This window comes from Petaurus breviceps, unplaced genomic scaffold (genome assembly GCF_028583685.1).
Source record: "Petaurus breviceps papuanus isolate PSGF00001 unplaced genomic scaffold, PetGlider_PUasm1.0 176, whole genome shotgun sequence".
Taxonomy (NCBI): Eukaryota; Metazoa; Chordata; class Mammalia; order Diprotodontia; family Petauridae; genus Petaurus; species Petaurus breviceps.
Window position 1 is genome coordinate 6,156,435 of NW_027185771.1, and position 21,206 is coordinate 6,177,640.

The 21,206-nt window shown below is 44.9% G+C and overlaps 2 protein-coding genes across 3 annotated transcripts in view; one reads left to right on the top strand and one right to left on the bottom strand.

Moving 5' to 3' along the window:
* TRAPPC2L (trafficking protein particle complex subunit 2L) overlaps positions 1 to 21,206 on the bottom strand; it is a 423,767-nt gene that overhangs the window by 187,531 nt on the left and 215,030 nt on the right. The window contains exon 1 of one of the 2 annotated variants that reach the window (XM_069085567.1): positions 15,124 to 15,129. The exons of the other annotated variant lie outside the window; for it this stretch is intronic. The gene's annotated coding sequence lies outside the window, so the exon portion shown is untranslated. Of the gene's footprint in view, positions 1 to 15,123; positions 15,130 to 21,206 lie in introns of those variants that run through there. 2 annotated transcript variants of the gene reach the window in all.
* PIEZO1 (piezo type mechanosensitive ion channel component 1 (Er blood group)) overlaps positions 1 to 21,206 on the top strand; it is a 174,163-nt gene that overhangs the window by 38,771 nt on the left and 114,186 nt on the right. The gene's annotated exons all lie outside the window — the stretch shown is intronic.

A 21,206-nucleotide genomic window follows, 5' to 3' on the forward strand; every position in this document is an offset into this window, starting at 1 on the left:
TGAGTCACTGCCAGCTGCCAGCAGGATACAGGAGGAGGGAGGGCAAAATGTAAGGCCTCACCAGTTTGCTATCGTTAGAGGAGGTCTTGGCCTTGGAATGAAAGATGGTTGGTTCCCCTTGGAGAGAGCCAGTCAAGTGAGGTGTATTAAGAAAGGCTTGACCTGTTTGGATAATGCCAGGCTAAGCAGATTGCCTCAATGGTACTAGTTTTGCCTATCTTCATTAAACGGCAAGAAGCTGAGTGGGTGAGTGGTTCAGTCCAGCCACTAGGCTCCATGGACTTCACCCATGGGGACTGAGTGCTGAAGACCCCTCAGCTGACAAAAGACAGAGCCAGATCACTATGAAGGGGAAGGGCAGCCTGTGGTTCATTATTAGACTCATAGCAGGGCTTCCCAGCAAATAGATCAGGTTTGGGGCAAGGAAAGCCATGCGCTCTGGCTCTACTGGTCCTTTTGGAACACTGCCTCTGCTCTATAGCTTTTCTGAGGGTCTAGACTCAACAGTCTTAGAGCTTTGAGGTTCTAGTACATCCCACAACACCCTTGATCTTAGAGTTTGCCTTAGTGTAGGCAGGAGTGTGTGTGTGTGTGTGTGTGTATACACGTGGTGGGGGGAATCACAAGGCCTCAAGGTATTCCTGATTTGCCATCTCTATGAAGACCTTTGTCCAGGACAGAATATCTGTTAGTTCTTGTTTTAGGTAGGATGCCAGGTGAGCTAACCTGACCTGGGGATGGGGGATGGGGGTGGGGATACAGTGTGTGTGTGTGTATGAATCAAGTGAGGTCCTTTGTATTTAAAAAAAAAAAAAGGTTTGACCAGTTCCTAAGGACCCATGATGAAAAATGCTATCTCCCTTCAGAGAGAGAATTAATGCACTCTGAGTGTAAATTGAAACATGCAGTTTTTACTTTCTTTTTCTTGGTGTGATTTCTTTTGCAACTTGGCTAATATGGTGATATGTTTTGCACAACTTCACAGGTATAATGGGTATCGTATTGCTTACCTTCTTAAGGGGAGGGGTATGCAGGAGGGAGAGAATTTAGAACTCAAAATTTAAAAAAATGAATAGTCACATTTTTTTACATGGAATTGGGAAATAATTAATGAAATAAATTTTAAAAAAAATTTTTAAAGAAAGGCCTGGCTTGTTGGATAATAGCAGAGCAAATTGGTTGACTCCTCATTGAAGACCTAGAACATGGCCAAAAGCTGCAGGTGTAGGAGAAAGCCCTTTTAGGAAAGCTGTGACTTCCCTCACTCTATCAGAGCATCACGTTTGGAAGGACTTCAGTATCAATCCAAGCTTTTGGTGGGGGAACCTTTTGGGGATGCTCCTTCTCATGGACAATATCCATTGTCATCCAGCCTCTCTGCCTGAAGGCCTCTGGTACTGAGGAAACCACTGCTTCCCTGTGGCTAACTCTTTCCCTCCTGAACAGCTCCAATTTTCCTTATTTAGTGAGCTTGTCCTTACTTTGACCCTGATACTTCTTCTCTGTGACTTCCACTCATCAGAGCTCCTGCTTCTGCCCCATCAGGGCCAACTGGAATAAATCCAATCCCTCTTCCACTCCAAGAAATGATAATGGAAGCATTCCTGCCTCTTTTCCCTTGACCAGTCCTGGTATGGTCCATTCCTCTGATCATGCTGGTTGACTGCCCCTGCCCCTGATCTGGTTCATCAGGATCCTTCCTAAAACATGGTGTCCAGAATGACTCCAGATGGGACCTAAGCAGAGCAGAGAAGATGGGCCTATGATCACACTGATTTTTGCAGCTGCTGCTTCATGCCAAAGACTCATGTTGAACTTGCAGCCTGATAAAATTCCCAATGAGTTTTCCCATGAGTTACAGTCTGTCCACACCAGCCCCTGTCTTGCAATGATGCAGTTGATTTTTTGAACCCAAATAGAGGACTTGACATTTGTCCTCTGATTTTATTTTGTTAGATTCAGGTTTTCTTTCCTTCCTTTCCCTAAATATCTGGTTCTCCTCCCCAGCGCCCAGTGAGCTGCTCAGGGTGGGCTGGGGGAGGATTCTGAATGAAGTAGGGTGGGTCAGGGTTGGGAGAAGGGAAGGAAGGCAAGTGGCAATGCCCTGATCAAAGGAATTGCTTGGCACCTTCCGAAATGCCTCTCCTCCTTGACCCACTTCTTTTTCTAGAGCTGGGGGCGAGGTAGCTGTGTTTCAGCAGGCTCCCCAATAATGCCATTCCTCTGTGCTCATAAACTTCTCCCCTGGGCTCTTCCTTCTCAAATGCCCACCTCCCAGTGTTTACCATCTGGGCAGCTCCACAGGCCTACAGGGGAGATGGCCCCTCAGATAAGGTTGGTGGGTGGGGGAAACCTGAGATGTGGGCCAAAAATTCGTTTAGGATCAGCCTAAACAGCCTGGGAGGGACTTCCTCCCCTCCCCCCAACTGCCTAGTTTCTGGGAGCTGGCAACAATGCCCTTTTTCTCTGACTTCCAGACAGGCTCTTTGCCCTAATTGTTTTCTTTTGGAACCCTCCCCCTGTTGTGCCCTGGGACCTTCAAACATAATACCCCATTGGTGGCGTGCCTTAAGACTGAGCCTCTTTTCAGTTTGGCCTTTGGCCAGCTGGAGCAGGGAAGGACTGGACCTGCGGGCTGGACCTGGGGAGCAATGGTAGGGGAAAGGATTGCATTTCTGGTCTGCTGGTGAATTGGAAAAGATTCAACTCTAAAATCCTCCAAACAATGGAATCTCTTCACTTTGTTGACTCTTTTCTAGGTCTGTTTTTAATAGCCTGGGGTAAAGTCCAGTGACTGTAAGGGAATGGGGGTGTATGTGTGTATGTGTGGAGGAGGGCGTGCCCATTTTTCCTAGCTGTCACTGAGGCCCTTCGAACAGACTGTGATGGTGGGTATGATTGCTACAACTAGACTCTGAGAATCTGGGGCACCCCCCCACCTGAGTTGCTGAGGTCAAACCCCAGTTTGCTTCTGAAACATTTCTCTAGGGAGCAAAGAGAGCAAACATCAAGCTTCTCAGTTGGTCCTTTCCAGCTCAGTGTTTCATCAGCCCTAGGTCTGAGAGATCTTAGGATTTTGAGCCAGAAAAAGTTACAGGATTTCAAGTCAACAGGAAAATTAGAGATCATTTAATCCTCCCCTGCCTCTATTTTAGGGTGAGGAAATGAAGGCCCAGAGAGGGGAACTGTTGTGCAAGGTTTCAGTCCGTTGTTTTTCAGTCATGTCTGCCTCTCCATGACCCCACTGGGGGTTTTCTTGGCAGAGATACCAGAGTGGTTTGCCATTTCCTTCTTCAGTTCATTTTTACAGATAAGGAAATTGAGGCAAACAGGGTTAAGTGACTTGCCCAGGGTCACACAGCTAGGAAGTGTCTGTGGCCACATTTGAATTCAGGAAGATGAGTCTTCCTGACTCCAGGCCTGGTGTTCTGTTCAGCTGCTCTCATTGAGCAAGGTAACAAGAGATAATAATAGGTAGCATTTATGTGATACTTTCAAGATTTGCAAAGTCCTTGCTTTACATACATTGTCTCATTTGATCTTCCCTACAACCCTATGAAGTAGGTGGCATCATTATCCCCATTTTACAGAGGAGTAAACTAAGACTGACTTGCTCAGTAAGCTTCTCAGGCAGGATTTGAACTCAGGTCTTTTTGACACCAAAAAAAGTGCTCCTTCTGCTGTGTCACCTAGCTGTGTCAAAATGATGCCAAAGAGACAGAATCTCTGGCTCTAGATCTGATCCTCTGTCTAGGTCACTATACTGCCTTCTCCTAAAAATAATGATGATGATGATTGTTATTAGAGATCATGTAAGATCATTAAGATTTACAAAACACTTTACAAACATCTCATTTGATGGTTACAACAACCATGGAAGGTAAGTTCTGTCATCCCCATTTTACTGGTGAAGAAACTGAAGCAGACAGGTTGAGTGACTTGTCCAGGGTCACACTGCTAGCAAGCATATGAACCCAGATTTTCTTACTCCAAGCCCAGTGCTGGTTCAGGGAGCAGGACCGGTGGTTAGGAGAGGGTGGGGCAGGATGACCAAGAAGCCTTGGAAAGAACCACCTGCTTTGTGGGCTTCTCTAAGTAAAAGAACAAGGAAATTATTTGTCCCATCTGGGGGTATCCAACATATACTGTGTGTGCTGGCCAAGCTCTGCCTGTCCTGGCCTCTGCTCCTTTACCAGGGTTATTGCAATAGGCACCTAATTTTGTCTCCATGCCTCATTCCATCCATCCATCCCATCCTTTCTAATGCAAAATGAGGGGCAGGTAGGTAGCACAATGGATAGAATACTGGGCTTGGAGTTCAAATCTGGCCTCAGACACTTCTTAGATGTGTGACCCTGGGTAAGTCATTTAACCCTATTTGCCTCAGTTTCCTCATCTGTAAAATGAACTGGAGAGGAAATGGCAAGCTATTCCAGTACCTTTGCTGAGAAAACCCCTAATGGTGTCATAAAGAGTCAGACAGGACTGAAATGACTGAACAACGATGGAAACATAGGGAGTTGTATAAAGTGGCCTCTATGGTCCCTTTCTGCTCTAAAGCCGTGATTGACTGCTTGTACATGGGGTTCTTCCTGAGGGAGGAAGAGCAGGAGGCTCTGTGACAGATCAGGGCCTTGGATTAGCACTCAAAAGATTGAAATTCTAGTCCCAGCTTTTCTAGTTACTGATCATTGAAACTTGGGGCAACCTCTCTCAATGAGCTTAGTTTCCTCATCTGTTGAATGGACATAACATTCCTTTCCATTCCTGTTACCTAATAGGGTTGCTATGATGATCAGATAAGGCCTTCGCTAGGAGAACTTTGAAAACCCTCAAATTCTCCATCCCTAAATGGGGTCAACAGCAGCATCTGTTCCTACAATTCTGAAAGCCTTTCCCGTGATGAATGCATCTATAATCACGGAAATTTCAGAGGATTATAGAAAAAACAATAATTTGATTACTTTATTCTGGGAAATAACTCAAGAAAACTTTCTAAATTTATTAAGAGAGAGAATCTACAAATAAAATCTATAACCTGTTCCCATAAAAAAAGATTAAAATGAAACTCTCTCAGACAAATGATTAAATTTCAAAAATATAACAAGAAAAAAAAACTCCATCAGATTGAAAGAAGGATGTACCATATATGCCAGGGGATCTCAGTCTGCATTTTTTCCCTAGGAAAATAGGGAGTGATGGGAGAATTTGGAATATATTAAAATAGAAAAATCTGGATCCCAGGTCCCAGCTTTTATGATTTGGGAGCAATGTCCCACTCAGAGTCAGAGCTTTCCATAGCAACTCTGGTTTAGATTTACTGACATTCCGATAAATTTAAGTATCCTCTTTGAAGGCAGAAAAAGAGCCAAGCGTCCAAATGCCTTTGAAGAACTGCTACGTTATGGGGTAGATTTCAAGTATTGAAAGGCTGGCCAGCACAGAAGGGGGAAGAATGGGACGGAGCTACCCAGAGCCAAGTATAGGTGGTGGTGGTTCCTCCATTTTCAAGGAGGACAGATGACTTCATGGGGTGATGTCTCAACTTGCTGGTGAATTGGATTTAAGTGAGGCAGAAATGTGCAAAGTCATCAGTCATCGGTGAATTAAGGGGGATGTCTTCCCCAAGCTTGTGAAGCAAGAGGTGGATGTAAGGAAAAGTTGCCTAATAATTAAGAGATTTACCGAGCTGGAATAATAAGCTGAAATTTATGAGCTCTTACTATTGGAGCTAAGAATATCCCTAAGAGGCCGTGAAGGGATAACTCTCTGTTCCACGCGTGTGGAAACAAGCCCAGGAGGGATAAGTCACTTGTTCACCAAATGATTGTATGGGGTGGAATTTGAACCTGGGTCTTTTCTTGTTGCCAAGCCTAACATCCTACCAGTATCCCAAGAGACTACCCTTTGGCAAGTATGTGGTAGCTGGGATTCTTGTTTGGGGCTGAGGGTGGAGGAGGAGGCCTTGGGACTACCATCCATCGTAGAATGACCACGTCAGAAGGTCACGAAGTCCGACCCATACCAGAAGTAAGAATTCATCAGTGAATAAATATTGAAGTGCTGGCTATGGGGCAGGCACTTGGAGTGGGGCAAGGAATGGGGGCAGGGAGGAGATACAAGAACAAAAAAGAATGAAACCATGTTTACTCTCAAGAAGTATAAAATTCAAATGGGGGAGAAAACATGTACCTATAGAAATATTTTGTTGTTCAGTCATTTTTTGTCTTGTCCAAGTTTTTGTGACCCCATTTAGGGTTTTTTTTTTTTTGCAAAGACACTGGAGTGGTTTGCCATTTCCTTCACCAGCTCATTTTACAAATGAGGAAACTGAGGCAAAGAGGGTTAAGTGACTTGCCCAGGGTCATACAGTTAGTATCTGAAGCCAGATTTGCACTCATGGTGCCTCTTTATTGAAGCCTCAGTTTGATTGGCTGAGCTGATAGGCCACTAAAATACTTTTCTGTACTGTGGTCTAGCTATGCCCCCACCCCCTGACCCTGTCTAAGGCTGGATTAGAACTCAGGAAGATGAGTGTAACTCCAGGCCTGGCACTCTATGCACTGTGACCCCTAGCCGCAGAAATATACACAGCATATGTGTAATCTGAATCAATCCAGGTTTAAACACAATAGCTAAATTCGAAATAACCTGGAAGGAAGGGAGAACACCAGCATTTGGGGGAATCAGGAAAGGCTTTGTGCAGAAGGTGGTGTGTGGGCTCTGCCTTGAAGGAGGAGAGGGTCTCATTGAAATGGGGCTAGTCCTTTTTTCAACAAATATTTAGTGATTGAACACCTACTATGTGCCTAGCACTGGTGATACAAAGTAACAGTCCCTGCCCTTCAAAGAGCTTGTGGGGAAACATTATAGCAAGTGGGCAGATAATTAAATATGAAGTGTGGGGGGAGGCCTCCAGCTTCCGCCACCTAGAGATACTCTATCATCTTTGGGTGCCCCTCCCTTTTGGCTGGCTGACACACGCTATCCATCCAGCTCTGCCCTGGACAGAGCCCAGGTGTTTCCTGGGGCCAGTGACCTTGGGGTGGGCCACTGTTCCCGGATCTTAAGAGGAATGACCTTGATTCTGGAGTCAGGGCACATGCAGAGCAGCTGGGTAGGGGCTACAGTTCCTAGCAAAGGCCCACATCCCTCTGCCTCTAATGGAGGCTGTCCAGCTGACTATTAAAAGCAGGTTTGCCCTGCTGAGGTGCTAATCATACCCGCCTGTCTGTTTTGTTCTTCAGCCACAAGCACAGTCAAACCTCAGGCTTCTGGCCTGCCTCCAAGTAGGTAAGAAAGTTTAGATGATGTTTTCTCCCTCCCAGCACGGCCTCCAGTTAAACTAATTGACCTCTCTAGTGGATGGGAAATTGCAAAGTGGCCCAGCCTGCTCTTTGGGGCTGCCCCTGGAGTCTCTCAAAAGGAGGTCTGATGGCGACAATCTCACAAAAGACAAAAGCTGTATCTGAATTGGCCCCAGGACCTCACTGCCTCGGTTATTTGAAATTGGGGCTTATAATGAGCATTTTTTTTAGTATACTCAGGCTTCCCTAAGAGCATCATGGAATAGACAGACTTCAGACTCTGGAGGGCTGGGGTTTCATATTCTACCACTAACTACTACCTTTTCAACCTTGGATAAGTCATTTAACCTCTCTGAGCCTCAGTTTACTCATCTGTAAAAATAAGAAAAATAACTATTTAATTCATGAGCTTATTTTGAGGCTCAGTCCTACATAGGACAGTAGGTATTATTTAATGTTTATATTCACAGCACAAAGAAGGTACATAAAAAGTGATTGCTGGTTGAAAGCATTTCATAAATCCTAAAGTAAAATAACAATGCTAGCTATTGTTGTTGCTATTATTTCCTTCCTCTGAACCTTCAGTCAATCAAGTGGCATTTATTAAAGGCTTCCTATGTCCCAGACACTGTGCCTATCTCCTTTAGGGAGACATAAATATTTATATATTGTTTAGTCACGTCCTACTCTTTGTGAGTCTGTGGACCATAGCATGCTAGTGCTAAGCATGTTTTTTTTTAATTAATTTATTTATTTTTAGTTTACAACATTCCGTTCCACAAGCTTTCGAGTTTTAAATTTTCTCCCCCTCTCTCCCCTCTCCTTCCTCAAGATGGCATGCAATCTGATATGAGCCCTGTTATAAACATTCACATTAAACATATTTTCACATTAGTCATGTTGCAAAGAAGAATTATAACCCATGGAATGAACCCTGAGAAAGAAGAGACAAAACAAAACAAAAAAGAGAGAGTGCAAGCAGTATGTTTCCATCTGCATTTGGGCTCTATAATTCTTTCTCTGGATGTGGACATCCCTTTCCATCATGAGCCTTTTGGAGTTGTCTTAGAACCTTGCATTACATGTGCAGCGAGAAAAGCGCTGGCCCGGAGTCAGGAGGACCCGAGTTCGGTTCCATTCTCAGACCCTTAACACCCACACAAAAAAAACTAGCCGTGTAACCTTGGGCAAGTTACTTAACCCCAACTGCCCTCCAAAAGGCAAAAAAAAAAGAACCTTGCATCACAGAGAAAAACCAAGTCTATCCAAGTTAGTCATTGCACAATGTGGCTCTAACTGCGTACAATGTTCTCCTGGTTCTGCTCACTTTCCTCTGCATCAGTTCATATAAGTCTTTCCAGGTTTCTCTGAAATCTACCTGCTCATCATTTCTTATAGCACACAAGTATTCCATTACATTCACAGACCACAACTTGTTTAGTCATTTCCATGGGGTTTTCTTGGCAAAGATACTGGAGTGGTTTGCCATTTTCTTCTTCAGTAGATTAAGATAAACAGAGGTTAAGTGACTTGCCCAGGGCACACAAGTGATTGAGGCTGGATTTAAATTCAGGTCTTCCCAACTCCAGGCCTGATACTCTATCTATGGAGTCACCTAGCTGTCGCCAAATATGCATATATACATACATGTGAACATAGATTCAAAATAGATACAAGGTAATTGTGAGGGGAAGGCAATAGGAGCTGAGGAGATCAGGGGATGATACTTGAATGGATCCTTGAAGGAATTCTAAGAGTTAGAGGTGAGGAGAGAGTGTGTTCCAAGCAGGGGGAATAGCCTGTGCAAAGTCACAGAGGCTGGAGATGGAAGAGTTAGGAAGTCAGTGTGGTTGTACCACAGAGTACATTGAAGGGTAGTGATGTGTGATGAGTCTGGAAAGGTAAGCTAGGGCCAGGTTGTAAAGGGCTTTGTATGTCAAACAGAGGGGGTAATATTTGATCCTAGAGGGGAGAAGGAACATTTTCTTCTTTTTCAGTTAAGAATGTGAATAAATAATAATAATAAATATTAATATTTTAATATTAATAATAAATAAATAATCTTGAAGGTTCCTCCCATGTTTCTAAGCTCCAGCATTCTAGGAATCAGTTATTTATTTATTATGAAATAATAATGGAGAAAGCTCTGAATTTAAAAAAACAAATGAATTAGGATTCCAGGCTTTGCTATTCGCTCCCTGTGACTTTGGGGCAGCCAGGTGGCACAGTGAAGAGAGTGTCAGGCCTGAAATCAGGAAGACTTGTCTTCCTGAATTCAAATCTGGCTTCAGGCACTTACTAGCTATGTGATCAAGAGCAAGGCACTTAAACCTGTTGCCTCAGTTTCCTCCTCTGTAAAATGAATTGGAGAAGGAAATGTCAAACCACTCTAGTATCTCTTCCAAGAAAACCCCAAATAGGGTCACAAAGAATTGGACACAACTGAAATGACTGAACAGTATGTCTCTGACTTAACCTCATTCAGTGCCTCAAGTTTCCTCATCTGTAAAATGGGGCTAATAATACCTGGGCTATCTTCTTTACAAGGGTTGTTGGAAAGATTGTATATGAAAGTTTATCTAAAGTACTTTGTAAACTCTAAAGTGCCCTAAATGTTAGATGTTAGTTTTATCCTTTCTCCTGTTACAAGTTACTATGTGTCCTTGCTTTGTGTGGGACCCCATGCTCAGCACTTGGGGAGGCAGAAAGATAAAGAAAACAGAGTCCCCACCCTCATGTGCACCAGCATAAAAGTTAGATGGCCTCTGTCCTCAATCAGCTTAGCTTCTACTGGGGGGAGATAACATAAGCATAGGTAAATGTCATTAATACAGGGAGTGCACAGCATGGCTCAAAAGTTTGATGGGACGGGAAGGGAAATGGATTTATTAAGTACCTACTATGTGCCAAGTAAGTCTGCTAATCACTCTACAAATATCTCATTTGATCTTCACAACCACCCTAGGAGGTAGGTGTTATTATGATTACGCCCATTTTGAGGCAAACAACTGAAGTGACTTGTCCAGGGTCACACAGTTTCTGAGGCCAGATTTGAACTCCTCTTTCTGCCTTCTACCCATACTACCTAATTGACTGGGTTGGACAGAACAGGAATGATGGGGGAGATATTAGGCAAAACTGATAGGAGTTGGCGATTAATTAGCTGGAGAAGGAGAGTGGTTTCCTGCCTGGGTGTCTGAGCTGCAGATGTTAGCGCTGTTATTCATAAGAATAAGGAACTTGGGAGGAGGGGCAGCTTCAGAGGGGGAAGATGAAGAGCTTGCTTTGGGACGTGCTGAGTTTGAGGCCAGGTAAAGACCAGCAGCAGGTGAATGAAGAGCATTGCCCACTTCCAATATTCTGGCACTTTCCTCCCTGAACCCAGTGCTTTAGCTGAGATCTCCGGCTCCTCTGCCCAGTGATGACCCCTGAGGTCAATTTCCATCTCTAACAGACTGGGCACTAAGCTTCCTCCCAGCCATGGCATTCTGAGTTAAGGTCAGGGCTCAGCTCAAGTGGCCCTCCCAGCCACCCCCCACTTCCCCTTTGCCCCTGCTGATAACACTTCCTCCCTCTTCAGGTTACTTTGTACTTACCCAGAGGTCAGGAGTTCTTAACCGAGCATCCAGAAGCTTTTTAAAAAGTGTGTTGGTAATGGTACAATGTCCCAAAAATCTTAGCCTAGTTTTAAGCTTTAATCGCTTTTAAATAGCTTTTAAGCTATCAAAGCTTACAACTACACTAAGACTTCTGGGACTTTCTGGATTTTAATATAATCGATTTCCTTTATAATGCTCTGTATTTTGTCTTATGCGTTTAAAAACATGATTTTTTTCTGGGAAGAGATCCATAGGGTTTTGTTTTTTTTCAGACTACCAGACACACACCCAAAAGTTAAGACCATCTTTTCTTGGGGACTTAGAGTCGGGAGTTACAGGTTTGAATCTTGGTGCTCACCTTGGCCAACTGAGTGAGCACGAATCACTTTCTCTGAGTCTCAGTTTCTCTGTTTGTAAAATAGCACTAATAACTAAGTCCTGACCACCTCATGGGATTCGCATGGGGCACGTGTTTTGTAAATCCTTAAGGAGCTAAAGAAATCTCTTTTCTGCTGAGATTGGGGACAGAGTGTCACTAAACCATCCTCTCTGGTCCACACTTCCTCCATTAGCCAAAGCCAGGTGGAGAGGACCCAAATAGGGCTCTCTTTGTCTGCTGACCACTAGAAAGAGCATCAGTAGTTTAATGTTGAGTTCCTTAGTTGGGAATGTAACAACCAGGGATATAGGAATGGCTTCCTTGGCCTAGAAGCCATAGAGACTAGAGGGCTGACACTGGAGACAGGAAGTCCTGTTTCAAATCCCATCTCTAATGGATTGATAGGAATTGGCAATTAATTAGGTGAAGTGGGGTCTGATCACTTAACTTCTCTGAGGTTCTGTTTTCCATCTGTAATATGGCAATAATAGCAGCTAACGTAGCTACCTCACAATTGATGCAGCAGTCAAAAAGCATTTATTAGCAAGTTACTTAACCCCAATTACCCTCCAAAAGGCAAAAAAAAAAAAAAAAGCATTTATTAAGCTCTCACTGTGTGCAGGGCCTGAAAGACAAAGAAAGGCTTAAATAGTCCCTGCCCTTAAGGAAATAATATTCTGATGGGGAAGACAATATGTAATTACTAGGTTTAGATATATAGGTAGTACAGAGGACAGAGCACCTGACCTGGAGTCAGGAACTCATCTTCCTGAGTTCAAATCTGACCTCAGACACTAGATATGTGACCCTGGACAAATCATTTAACCCTGTTTGCCTCAGTTTCCTCTTCTGCAAAATGAGCCAGAGAAGGAAATGGCAAACGATTCCAATTTTCTTTGCCAGGAAAACCCCAAATAGAGTCAGACACAACTGAAAAATGGCAGAAAATTTAAAAGAAAAAATACCGGGCAGCTAGGGGGCACAGTGAATAGAGCCCTAGAGTCAGGAGGACTTGAGTTCAAATTCGACCTCAGACACTTAACACAAAACTAGCCGTGTGACCTTGGGCAAGTCACTTAACCCCAATTGCCCTACCTTCTAACCTCCAAAATGCAAAAAAAGAAAAAGAAAAAAAAATACCATTGTCCAGATAAGGTTGTGGCTGTATGAGTAAATAAAGAGAAGGAAACAAGTGAGGGTCTGAGAGTGAGGACTTGAGTATGACCCTGGGAGAAAGTTGGGGGGCAGTTCAAGGCTGGGTGTGCTGGATGCAGACAGAAAGTTTGGAAGAGCAGGAAAGGTGATAAAGTCTGTTTTGGACAGGTTAAATTATTCAGCTGAGATATTGTATGTGAAATGCTTTATAAAGTGATAGAGGTCAGTTGTAGACACCCCACTCTGGATAACCAACCCTCACTGGGTCAGAGCAAGCTGCCTGGGGTGTGTACTTTGTGTGGGTCAGCCCTCAAATCCACTCTGACCCTTTTCAGACTCCCCCACTTCCCAGTTCCGGGGTCTCTGGGTGCCTCTCTCCTCCCCTTCGATCTTCCTCCTCTGCTTTGGAACCCTGGAAGACAGTCCTGCCCCTTGACCCCCCACACCCTCTCCACTCTTCTCTCTCCAGCCAGATCCCTAAATCTCCTCATAAGGGGTAAATTAGTCAACTGTTTATGATCTGTTTTCAGACCAAATAAAGTAAAGATCGTGCCTAGGAAAGCTGGTGGAGGATGGTGACAGAGGCCTGATGGGTGATGAAAAGAAACAGGCCTGTGATCTATAACCTGCCAGGTGGAGGGAGCTTGCTTTGAGCCTGGGTTCCACTTGGGGCCCCACCCCTATCCCAGTCCCTATTTCTAGCTTCCAGACTGTCATTTGAGAAGAACTTCAAGCTGAGCCAGCTGAGACCTCCCCTGCCCCCTTTCTCCTGGCGCCTTTGGGGAAGATAAGGCCTGGACCCAGGTGTCTCCAGGTCATGACTCCAAGTGTAGGCATGGGCCTATCAGTGCTGAACTTTGTGCTAGGCCCATATCATCAGGCATGAGCCCTTGCCCTCAGGGAGCTTATTGTCTATGAATGGCACTAGGGAGGAAGGGTTGCATTTGGGTTAGGAGACAATAGTTCTGGCCCTAGGTGAACCACTTATTAGCCTTGGGACTATAAGCAGATCATGTACCCTCTCTGGAATGGAGGTTAATCCTCCCCCAAATGAGGGACTTGGACCCATTTCCCCTAAGGTCTCTTTCATTTCTTAACAGTCTATATGCTATGCTCCCTCCCAGGGCTGACATTCTTTGGCAGAAATTCAAGCCTCAGCTTCCCCATTGTTAATAGTCCCTATCTTTTCTACTTGTTTAGCCTTTTTTTCAGCCACATCTAACTCTCCTTGACCCCATTTGGGGTTTTCTTGGTAAAGATACTGAAAGTGGTTTGTAATTTCCTTCTCCAGTTCATTTTACAGAAGAGGAAACTGAGGCAATCTAGGTTAAGTGACTTGCCCAGGATCCCAGAGCTAGTAAGTGTCTGAGACCAGATTTGAACTCAGGAAGATGAATCTTACTAGTGCTTGATTCACTGGGCCACCTAACAACCCTGTCTTCTATTTGCTTTGCCTTTAATTATCTGGGGATGCCTAGAGAATATAAACTCCGGGAGGGGAGGAACTTGTTCCTCTTTGTCTTTCTGTTACCAGCACTTCCTCAGGGCCTCTTATAGGAGTGAAGACAAGAAGACCTGTGATTCCTTTGCAGATGGGTACTCCTGCATGAGAGCTCTCTCCCCAGAGCAAGATCGCAGCCCATCTCTGCCTTAGTAGCTAAGTCTCAGGGTTGCCCTTAGCCCCAAAAAGGGTATTTCACTTGCCTAGTCACATAACTCACAGGTGTTCAAGGCAGATTGGAATCCAGGTTTTTTTGTTTTATTCCAGGTCCAGCAATCAATCCCCTGTGCCCTTCTGTCTCCATATAGTGGGTCGCTAATGTTTGTTGACTTGACTTGAATGGCTGTTCTATGGTTTCAATCCCTTCTGCCTCTGAAATTGTAGGAGCCTGAGTCACCTTATAATCTACTGTATCTGCCTGTGTGTTGCAGACTTGGGGTGTTTTAGAAGTTGGAAGAAGGGGGAGATCAGGGTAGGCCAGAGTGCCACAGAAGCAGAGAATTAAGGACTAGAAGGACCCTTAGAGGTTGTTTTAAGTGAAGTGACTTACCCAGTAGAGCCAGGTTTCAAACTCAGGTAACCAAATACAATGCCTTTTCCACATCTTTCCTGAGTAGTAGGGGAAGGCTTCTTGGAAGGGAACCTTGAAGTAGACCATAAAGCCTGGGTGGGATTTGGCTAACTGGAAAGGAGGGAGCTCCAGAAAGCAAGAAACAGGGGTCTGAGAGACAGGAGGGAGATCTGCCCAGCTGGAGTGGAGATTTGTATTATGGATTAGGCTAGAGAAACAATGGCAACAGAGCCTCGAATGCCAGGCTAAGGAATTTTGAGTTTATCCTGTAGGCAATGGGGAGTCATTCTAAGTGTTAATTGCTTCTCATCTTAACGGATCCACCTGTTGACATCTTGTCTTTTCTGACCTTTGAGAGGATGACTTCCCATGCCATATGGCAATCTGGGCAATGCCACTACCAGCCTTCTCCCAGCTGGGCTGGTGCCAGATGCCACTTTTCTTAATGTTAGTTCCACTGGAAGGAGAGTCAAGGGGAAGATAAATGACCTCTGGGCTGACAATATCTTTCCTTGGTCCCAGTCCCTGAAATGGGATGGCTCTGGGGCTTGGGATAATGTGGTGCAAGCACTTGGTGGGCAGAAATGACTCTGAATTCTCTTATAAAACCGTCCCCATGTACTTCGAGGCATGGACCGTGATGGAACTCCCCTCTTGGCTCCTCATCTGTGAAATGAGGGAGATGGATCAAGTGACTTCACCTTTCTCTTCCAATTCTCAGCCTATGCTCTTAGGAGCCACAGACTCTGAATTCCTTGCTTTTCCCACTATACCTTGCTATGTGATCCAGTGACCCTGGCCTCCTGGCCATTCCCCAACTCTCTGTCTCTCAGCTCCGGGCATTCTCTCTGGCTGTCTCCTGTGTCTCAGTTGCTCTCCCTCCTCATCTCTGACTACTGGCTTACCTTCCCGTCCCAGATAAAAGCCTACCATCCCCAGCCCCTCTTAATTTTAGTGCCTCCTCTCTCTTAATTATTTCCAAATTATCCCATATTTTATAGCTTGTCTGTACATAGCTGTTTGCATGATGTCTTCCCCATTAGATTGGGAAATCCTCTAGGTCAAGGACTGCCTTTTGCCTCTTTTTGTTTCCTTCATGCTTAGCATATAGTAGATGCTTAATAAATGTTCATCGACTGACCATTGAAATGGAAGCTCTTTTTGAGCAAGGACTTGTTTTTGGCTTTCTTTATATGTCCCAGGGCTTACTTAGTGCAGTGCCTGGCACATAGAAAATCCCTAATTAATACTTGTTGACTGACTAATCATATATACTTAATATAAAAAACTGGGCTTTGGTAATTGTCTTTTGATATAAATGTGCTTCATATCCCCTATTGGATTATAAGCTCCCGGAGGGCAGGGTCTTCTGTCATTTTATATATCCCTACAGCATCTAGCCCAGGATTCCCCAGATGTATGTCTGGTTGACTGTCTGAGGACCAAGGTGAGGTCTCTCCAATCTGAAACCAGGCTTCCTTGCCTGAGGTAATAGTCATAAAGTAGTCTTTTCTGCCTTTCTTGGTAACCCCAGGGCCTACTCAGCATAGTACCTGACATAAAGAAGGAACTTTATAAATACTTGTTGATTGACTGACCATGTATATTTATTATAAAAGATCCTTCCACCTTCCTTCTGGGGATAGTGAGGCAGGAGAGTAGGAGAGAGCTCTAGATTTGGAGTCAGAGGTTTGGGGTTCATATCCAAAGTGACCACCTTAAATGAGTCCTCTTCTGTCTTCAGGTCTCAGTTTCCTCCTCTGTAAAATGAAGGCCTTGGATTAGATTATCTCCAGATTTAAATCCTGTCCTGTAGATCCTGTAATCTTGTAGATATGTGCAGAAGCCAGGGTCCCAGGCTGGAAGGACCCCAGTGGGATTAGACTTTTAGCTTGCTGACTTCTTGACCAAAATAGAAGTTGGATGTGGTCAAGTGTGGCTGTGTTGAAAGGCGAGGCTCCCAGTCCTTAGGATCTTCTTGTTGTTGAGTCATGTCCAACTCTTCGTGAACCCATTTGGGGTTTTCTTGGCAAAGATACTGGAGTGATTTTCCATTTCCTTCTTCAACTCATTTTACAGATGAGGAAACTGAGGCAAGTAGGGTTAAGTGACTTGCCCAAGGTCATACAGCTAGTAAGTATTTCAGGATGGATTTGAACTCAGAAAGATGTCTTCCTGAGGCCTGTACTCCATCTGCTACGCCACCTAGCTGCCAAGATTTTGCACTGCCATTTGTAATGAAGTATGGAGAGCTGCCACCTTCTCCTTCACCAGGATGCATCAGCCTGCTATCATGCCAACAACCAACTCAGTCTCTTCAGTATGGAATGCCCATTGGCCCAGGTAGACCTTTTTTGGGTGCATCATCCCCAGAACTGTGACTCAGGCCCACAATGTCTGAGCCAGGGTGTTTCCTAATGGGAACCAGAGCTACTTGGGGGTGGGGGGAGTGGTAAAGAGAAATAAGAATCCATGACAGAGACTTTGATACTTATGTCCCTCAGCTCTTTTCTTTGAAGAGTGGCTCAAGCGTGGTGCCAGGCCATGCATGACTCATTCCTGCTGCACCCTCCCCCATCTCTTGGAGATATATTTTGAAAGGTACAGGAGGGAGACAGAAGCATAGATTTTGACCCACAAGAGACCTTAGGAGCCATTTAGGTCAGTAGTGGAAATGTGCTGGACTTGGAGTCAGAGTCCAGGGATCCCAATCTTGACTCTACCCCTGAGCCTCTGTGACTGTAAAGGAGTCACTTCATCTCTTTACCCTGTTTCCTCCTCAGTAAATGAGGCTAGATGGCCTCTGAGGGAGGGACTCTTCAGAGCATGACTGTCTTGCCCCAACTGGGTCACCTTGGGCATATTTCCCAGAGTCTAAGCCAATACTTGTCTTAGGGTCATAGATTTCAGGGCTGGAAGGGCCTTTTTAGAATCTAATCCAACCCTTCAGTTTAGGAGTGAGCAAAGATGGGCCCAGGGACACAAAGGTCAAGATTATGTAGGGAGTGAGCAACAAGGGCAGGATGTGAACCCAGATTCTCAGCTTCATGTCTTTCTCCTCCCTTGTGCTAACATGTCCTTCTGGACTGATGACTGTTGGTCCTTGTTATGGGAATGGAAATCTGAAGATCTTCCCTGCCCCTTGGCCCTTTGATAGGCTTAAGTGACTCTGAGAACCTTCCCTTATTTGAAAATATACTCTGTCCCCTAATAGGCTGAATGTGGTCACATGGAGCCTGTGGTGGGCGGCTTGTTCTTCAGGAATGCCCATACCTTGTTACATTGTGATTGAGCAGTGGGTCAGGAGGGTTGTGATATTCTCTGACCCAGGAGAAGGCTATATATACCCTGATGTGAAGTTTTGCTTTGGGCCTCACTTTGAGAAGAGTTATATGATTTGACCAGATGAGACTCTGGGCAGCCGTTGAGCCCCCCAGCTTTGAAAACCCAGATATTGGTGCTTCCCTCTCTGGTAACTGACTAGGTATGGATGTAATGGTCAAACAGCTGGAAGACTGTCTGCTGATCTGTTTCTCTGTCTGTATTTGTTGTCTGCTTGTAACCTCTGTTTGTATTCTCTGAAGTCCGGGGTGCTGACTTTTTCCCCTGAGCTAGGTAAATGACATATGTTTGATTAAAGCAAGATTGTTAATCCATTTTGAGTTGCTTTCCTTTAGAAAAGCAGATCTAAGAACCTGTGTTGGCAGCCACCCTGGGGGTGCTGGGCTGCTTGTTGCTATACCCCTAACACTCACTGTAGCTCCAGCTACCCGCAGGCCATCTTCCCAGGTCAGCTCCAGGGTGTCACGTCCCTAACTGAAGTTGGCATCTGTCTCCATTTCCAAAACCAGCTTCTCTTTCCCACTTCCCCATTTCCACCAAGGGCACCACTCCCAAAGTCTAAAACTCCCAAGTCATCTTGGGCCCTTCCCCTTCTTCCAGCCCTAATCACTTACTAGTTCCTGTTGATTTTTTCTTCACAATCTCTCCTGTTTCCTCTCTCTTCCAAAAGCTACTGAGTCCAGGCTATGTGAGCTCTGTGACTATGGACAAGTCATATCACCTCTCTCAGGCGCAGTTTTTCTCCTCCACAAATGGAAAATGATCCAACTTTTACTCCCCTACATCACACAGGACTGCTGCAAATGTCGTAATGCGGCGGCAAGAACTCATGATTTGGGACCAGATGATCTGGCATTCACTTCCAGCTCTGCTTTCTTGTGCCTCAGTTTCCTCATCTATAAAGTGAGAGAATGGGTCCACATGACCTCCAGGTTGTCTTCTATCTCTAAATCTCATCCATCTATCAGTCAAGCATTCATTCAGTACCTACTTTGTGCCAGGCATTGTGCTAGGTTCTGAGGAAACAAATGTGAAAGTGAGACAGTCTCTGCCCTCAGGGGGCTTCCATTCTATATATGGGCATGATGTGTGTATATATAAATACGAGGTAATTGGTAAGGGGGAAGCATGCACAGTTGGAGATCAGGAGAAGCCTCATGTAATGGACAGCACTTGAGTTGAGCTTTGAAGGTAATGAGGGATTCTTAAAGTTGGAGGTAAAGGAGGGTGTGCATTCCAGGCCCTGGGGACAAGCTGTGTTGGAGACAGGAGATGGAACATCTCATAAACAGGAAGAAGGCCAATTTAGACTACAGAATGTTTGAAAGAGACTAACGAGGCTGGGAAAATAGATTGTGAAAAGCTTCAAAAGCCAAACATGAGTTTGGATTTGATACTCAAGGTAATAGGGAACCATTGAAGTTTATTGAGCCCTAGGGAGTGACATAGTGAGATCTATGCTTTAGAAAAATCACTTTGGCATCTGAGTGAAGGATAGATTGAATAGGTGAGAGACTGGAGACAGGAAGAACAATTAGGAGGCTATGCCAATAGGCCAGGTGGGAGATGGGGAGGCGAATTAGGGTGGCAGCCTGTGAATGGAGAGAAGGGAATAGGTGGGGGAAATGTCATGGAGGTGGAATTAAGGGAGGAGTCAAAAGTGATACTGATGTTATGAACCTGAGCCTGGGTGACTGGGAGGATGGGGGTGCCCTGAGAAGGAGACTATGTTTGTAGGCAAGTGCTTTGTAAATAGTAAAAGGCTGCCTCTGTATGAGTCACCATTGTAGAGGGCATAACTGTGACTCCATGCACAGTGTGGGAGCAGGTGGCAGCTGGACACTGTGGGCCATGTCCTGTGCTCTCCTCTCCTGGAGCCCAGAGCCCTAGCATTGCTGCCATGGATGCCCATGGGCAAAGGGAAGGTCCAGCATGGGTAAGAATTGGGACCAAAAGGACTAAACTTTTTGTAGGCTTTAGAGCTGGCAGGGACTATAGAGGTCATTGAGTACAACTCGCTCATTTTACAGAGGAGGAAATTGAGGCCAAGAGAGTGGGAATGATTTGCCCAAGGTTATACAATGTGGCATCCGGGTGGTGCAGTGGTTAGAGTCCCAAGCCTGGAGTCAGGAGGCCCTGAGTTCAAATTTGACCTCAGACACTTACGAGTCATGTGACCCAGGGCAAGTCACTTAACCCCTTTTGCCTCAGTTTCCTCATCTATAAAATGAACTGGAGGGGTAAATGGCAAACCATTCTAGCATCTTTGCCAAGAAAACCCCAAGTGGGGTCACAAAGAATCAGACCTAATCTGAAAATGACTGAGCAACAATAGAAGCAGTGTGTAGCAGCCCAGGGGTCATCTTGAGGTAAGAGGGCCATAGAATCACATATTTAAAGGCAGAGGGTCCTTCGGCATCATCTAGCCCAAAGGTTCTTCAAGTATGGTCCACAGTCCCCTGGGGGTCCTTGAGACTTTTTCCATAGGTTCACAGAGTCAGAACTCTTTTCACAATAATACGAAGAGGTTTTCATTTCTAACATAGTAAATACCGATAAACATAAACCCACATTTAAAAATTCTTTAGGGTAAAAGGGGGACCTGAGACCAAAAAGTTTGATAACCCCTTCATTTTACAGATGGGGAAACTGAGGCCCATGAAAGTTTTTAGAACTTGCCTAAGGTCCCACAAAGCAGTAAGTGGTGGAGCTAGGATTCAAACCAAGGTGTTTTGACTCATAGTCTAGTGCCTTTCCTCCTGTTATGCCCAGCTCTGCCCAATATTAGCAACTATGACTCTGTAGCAGAGGGCACAGTGCCAGGCTGGCCCAGTACCTGAGCCATCTTTTTTTTTTAATGTATTAATAGCTTTTGTTTTTATATTATCTTCATTTCCAAATTTATCTCCCATCTCCCCTCCCAAAGAGCCATCCTTTGTAATGAAGGATAAAAAAAAAGAAGAAAAAAAAGGCCATTAGGAAAGTGGACCATCACATTAACTGAGGGGACTGTGTGCATTGCTCCACACTGGTAGGCCCCCACCTCTTAGCTAGCTTGAGAAAGTCGTTGTTATCAATTCAGTAACCACTGACAGGACAAACATTCCCATGAAGAAATGAAATAAAAGAGAACAAAATCCTCACTGCTAAATGATTTACAAGTTTGCATAGTGCTTGTCACTGGCACCTCCACCCTACAGCCCCCAGCATTGTGCCCAGGAGAGTTCTCCAGCCTCTTTGGCCTCACTATCCCCAGGGACCAGCCCCCCACCCCACCCCTTCCCTTCCATTGACAATACTCTTCTCTACCAGACAGAGTAGGATTAAGATGCAAGCCCTGGCCTAGGAGAGG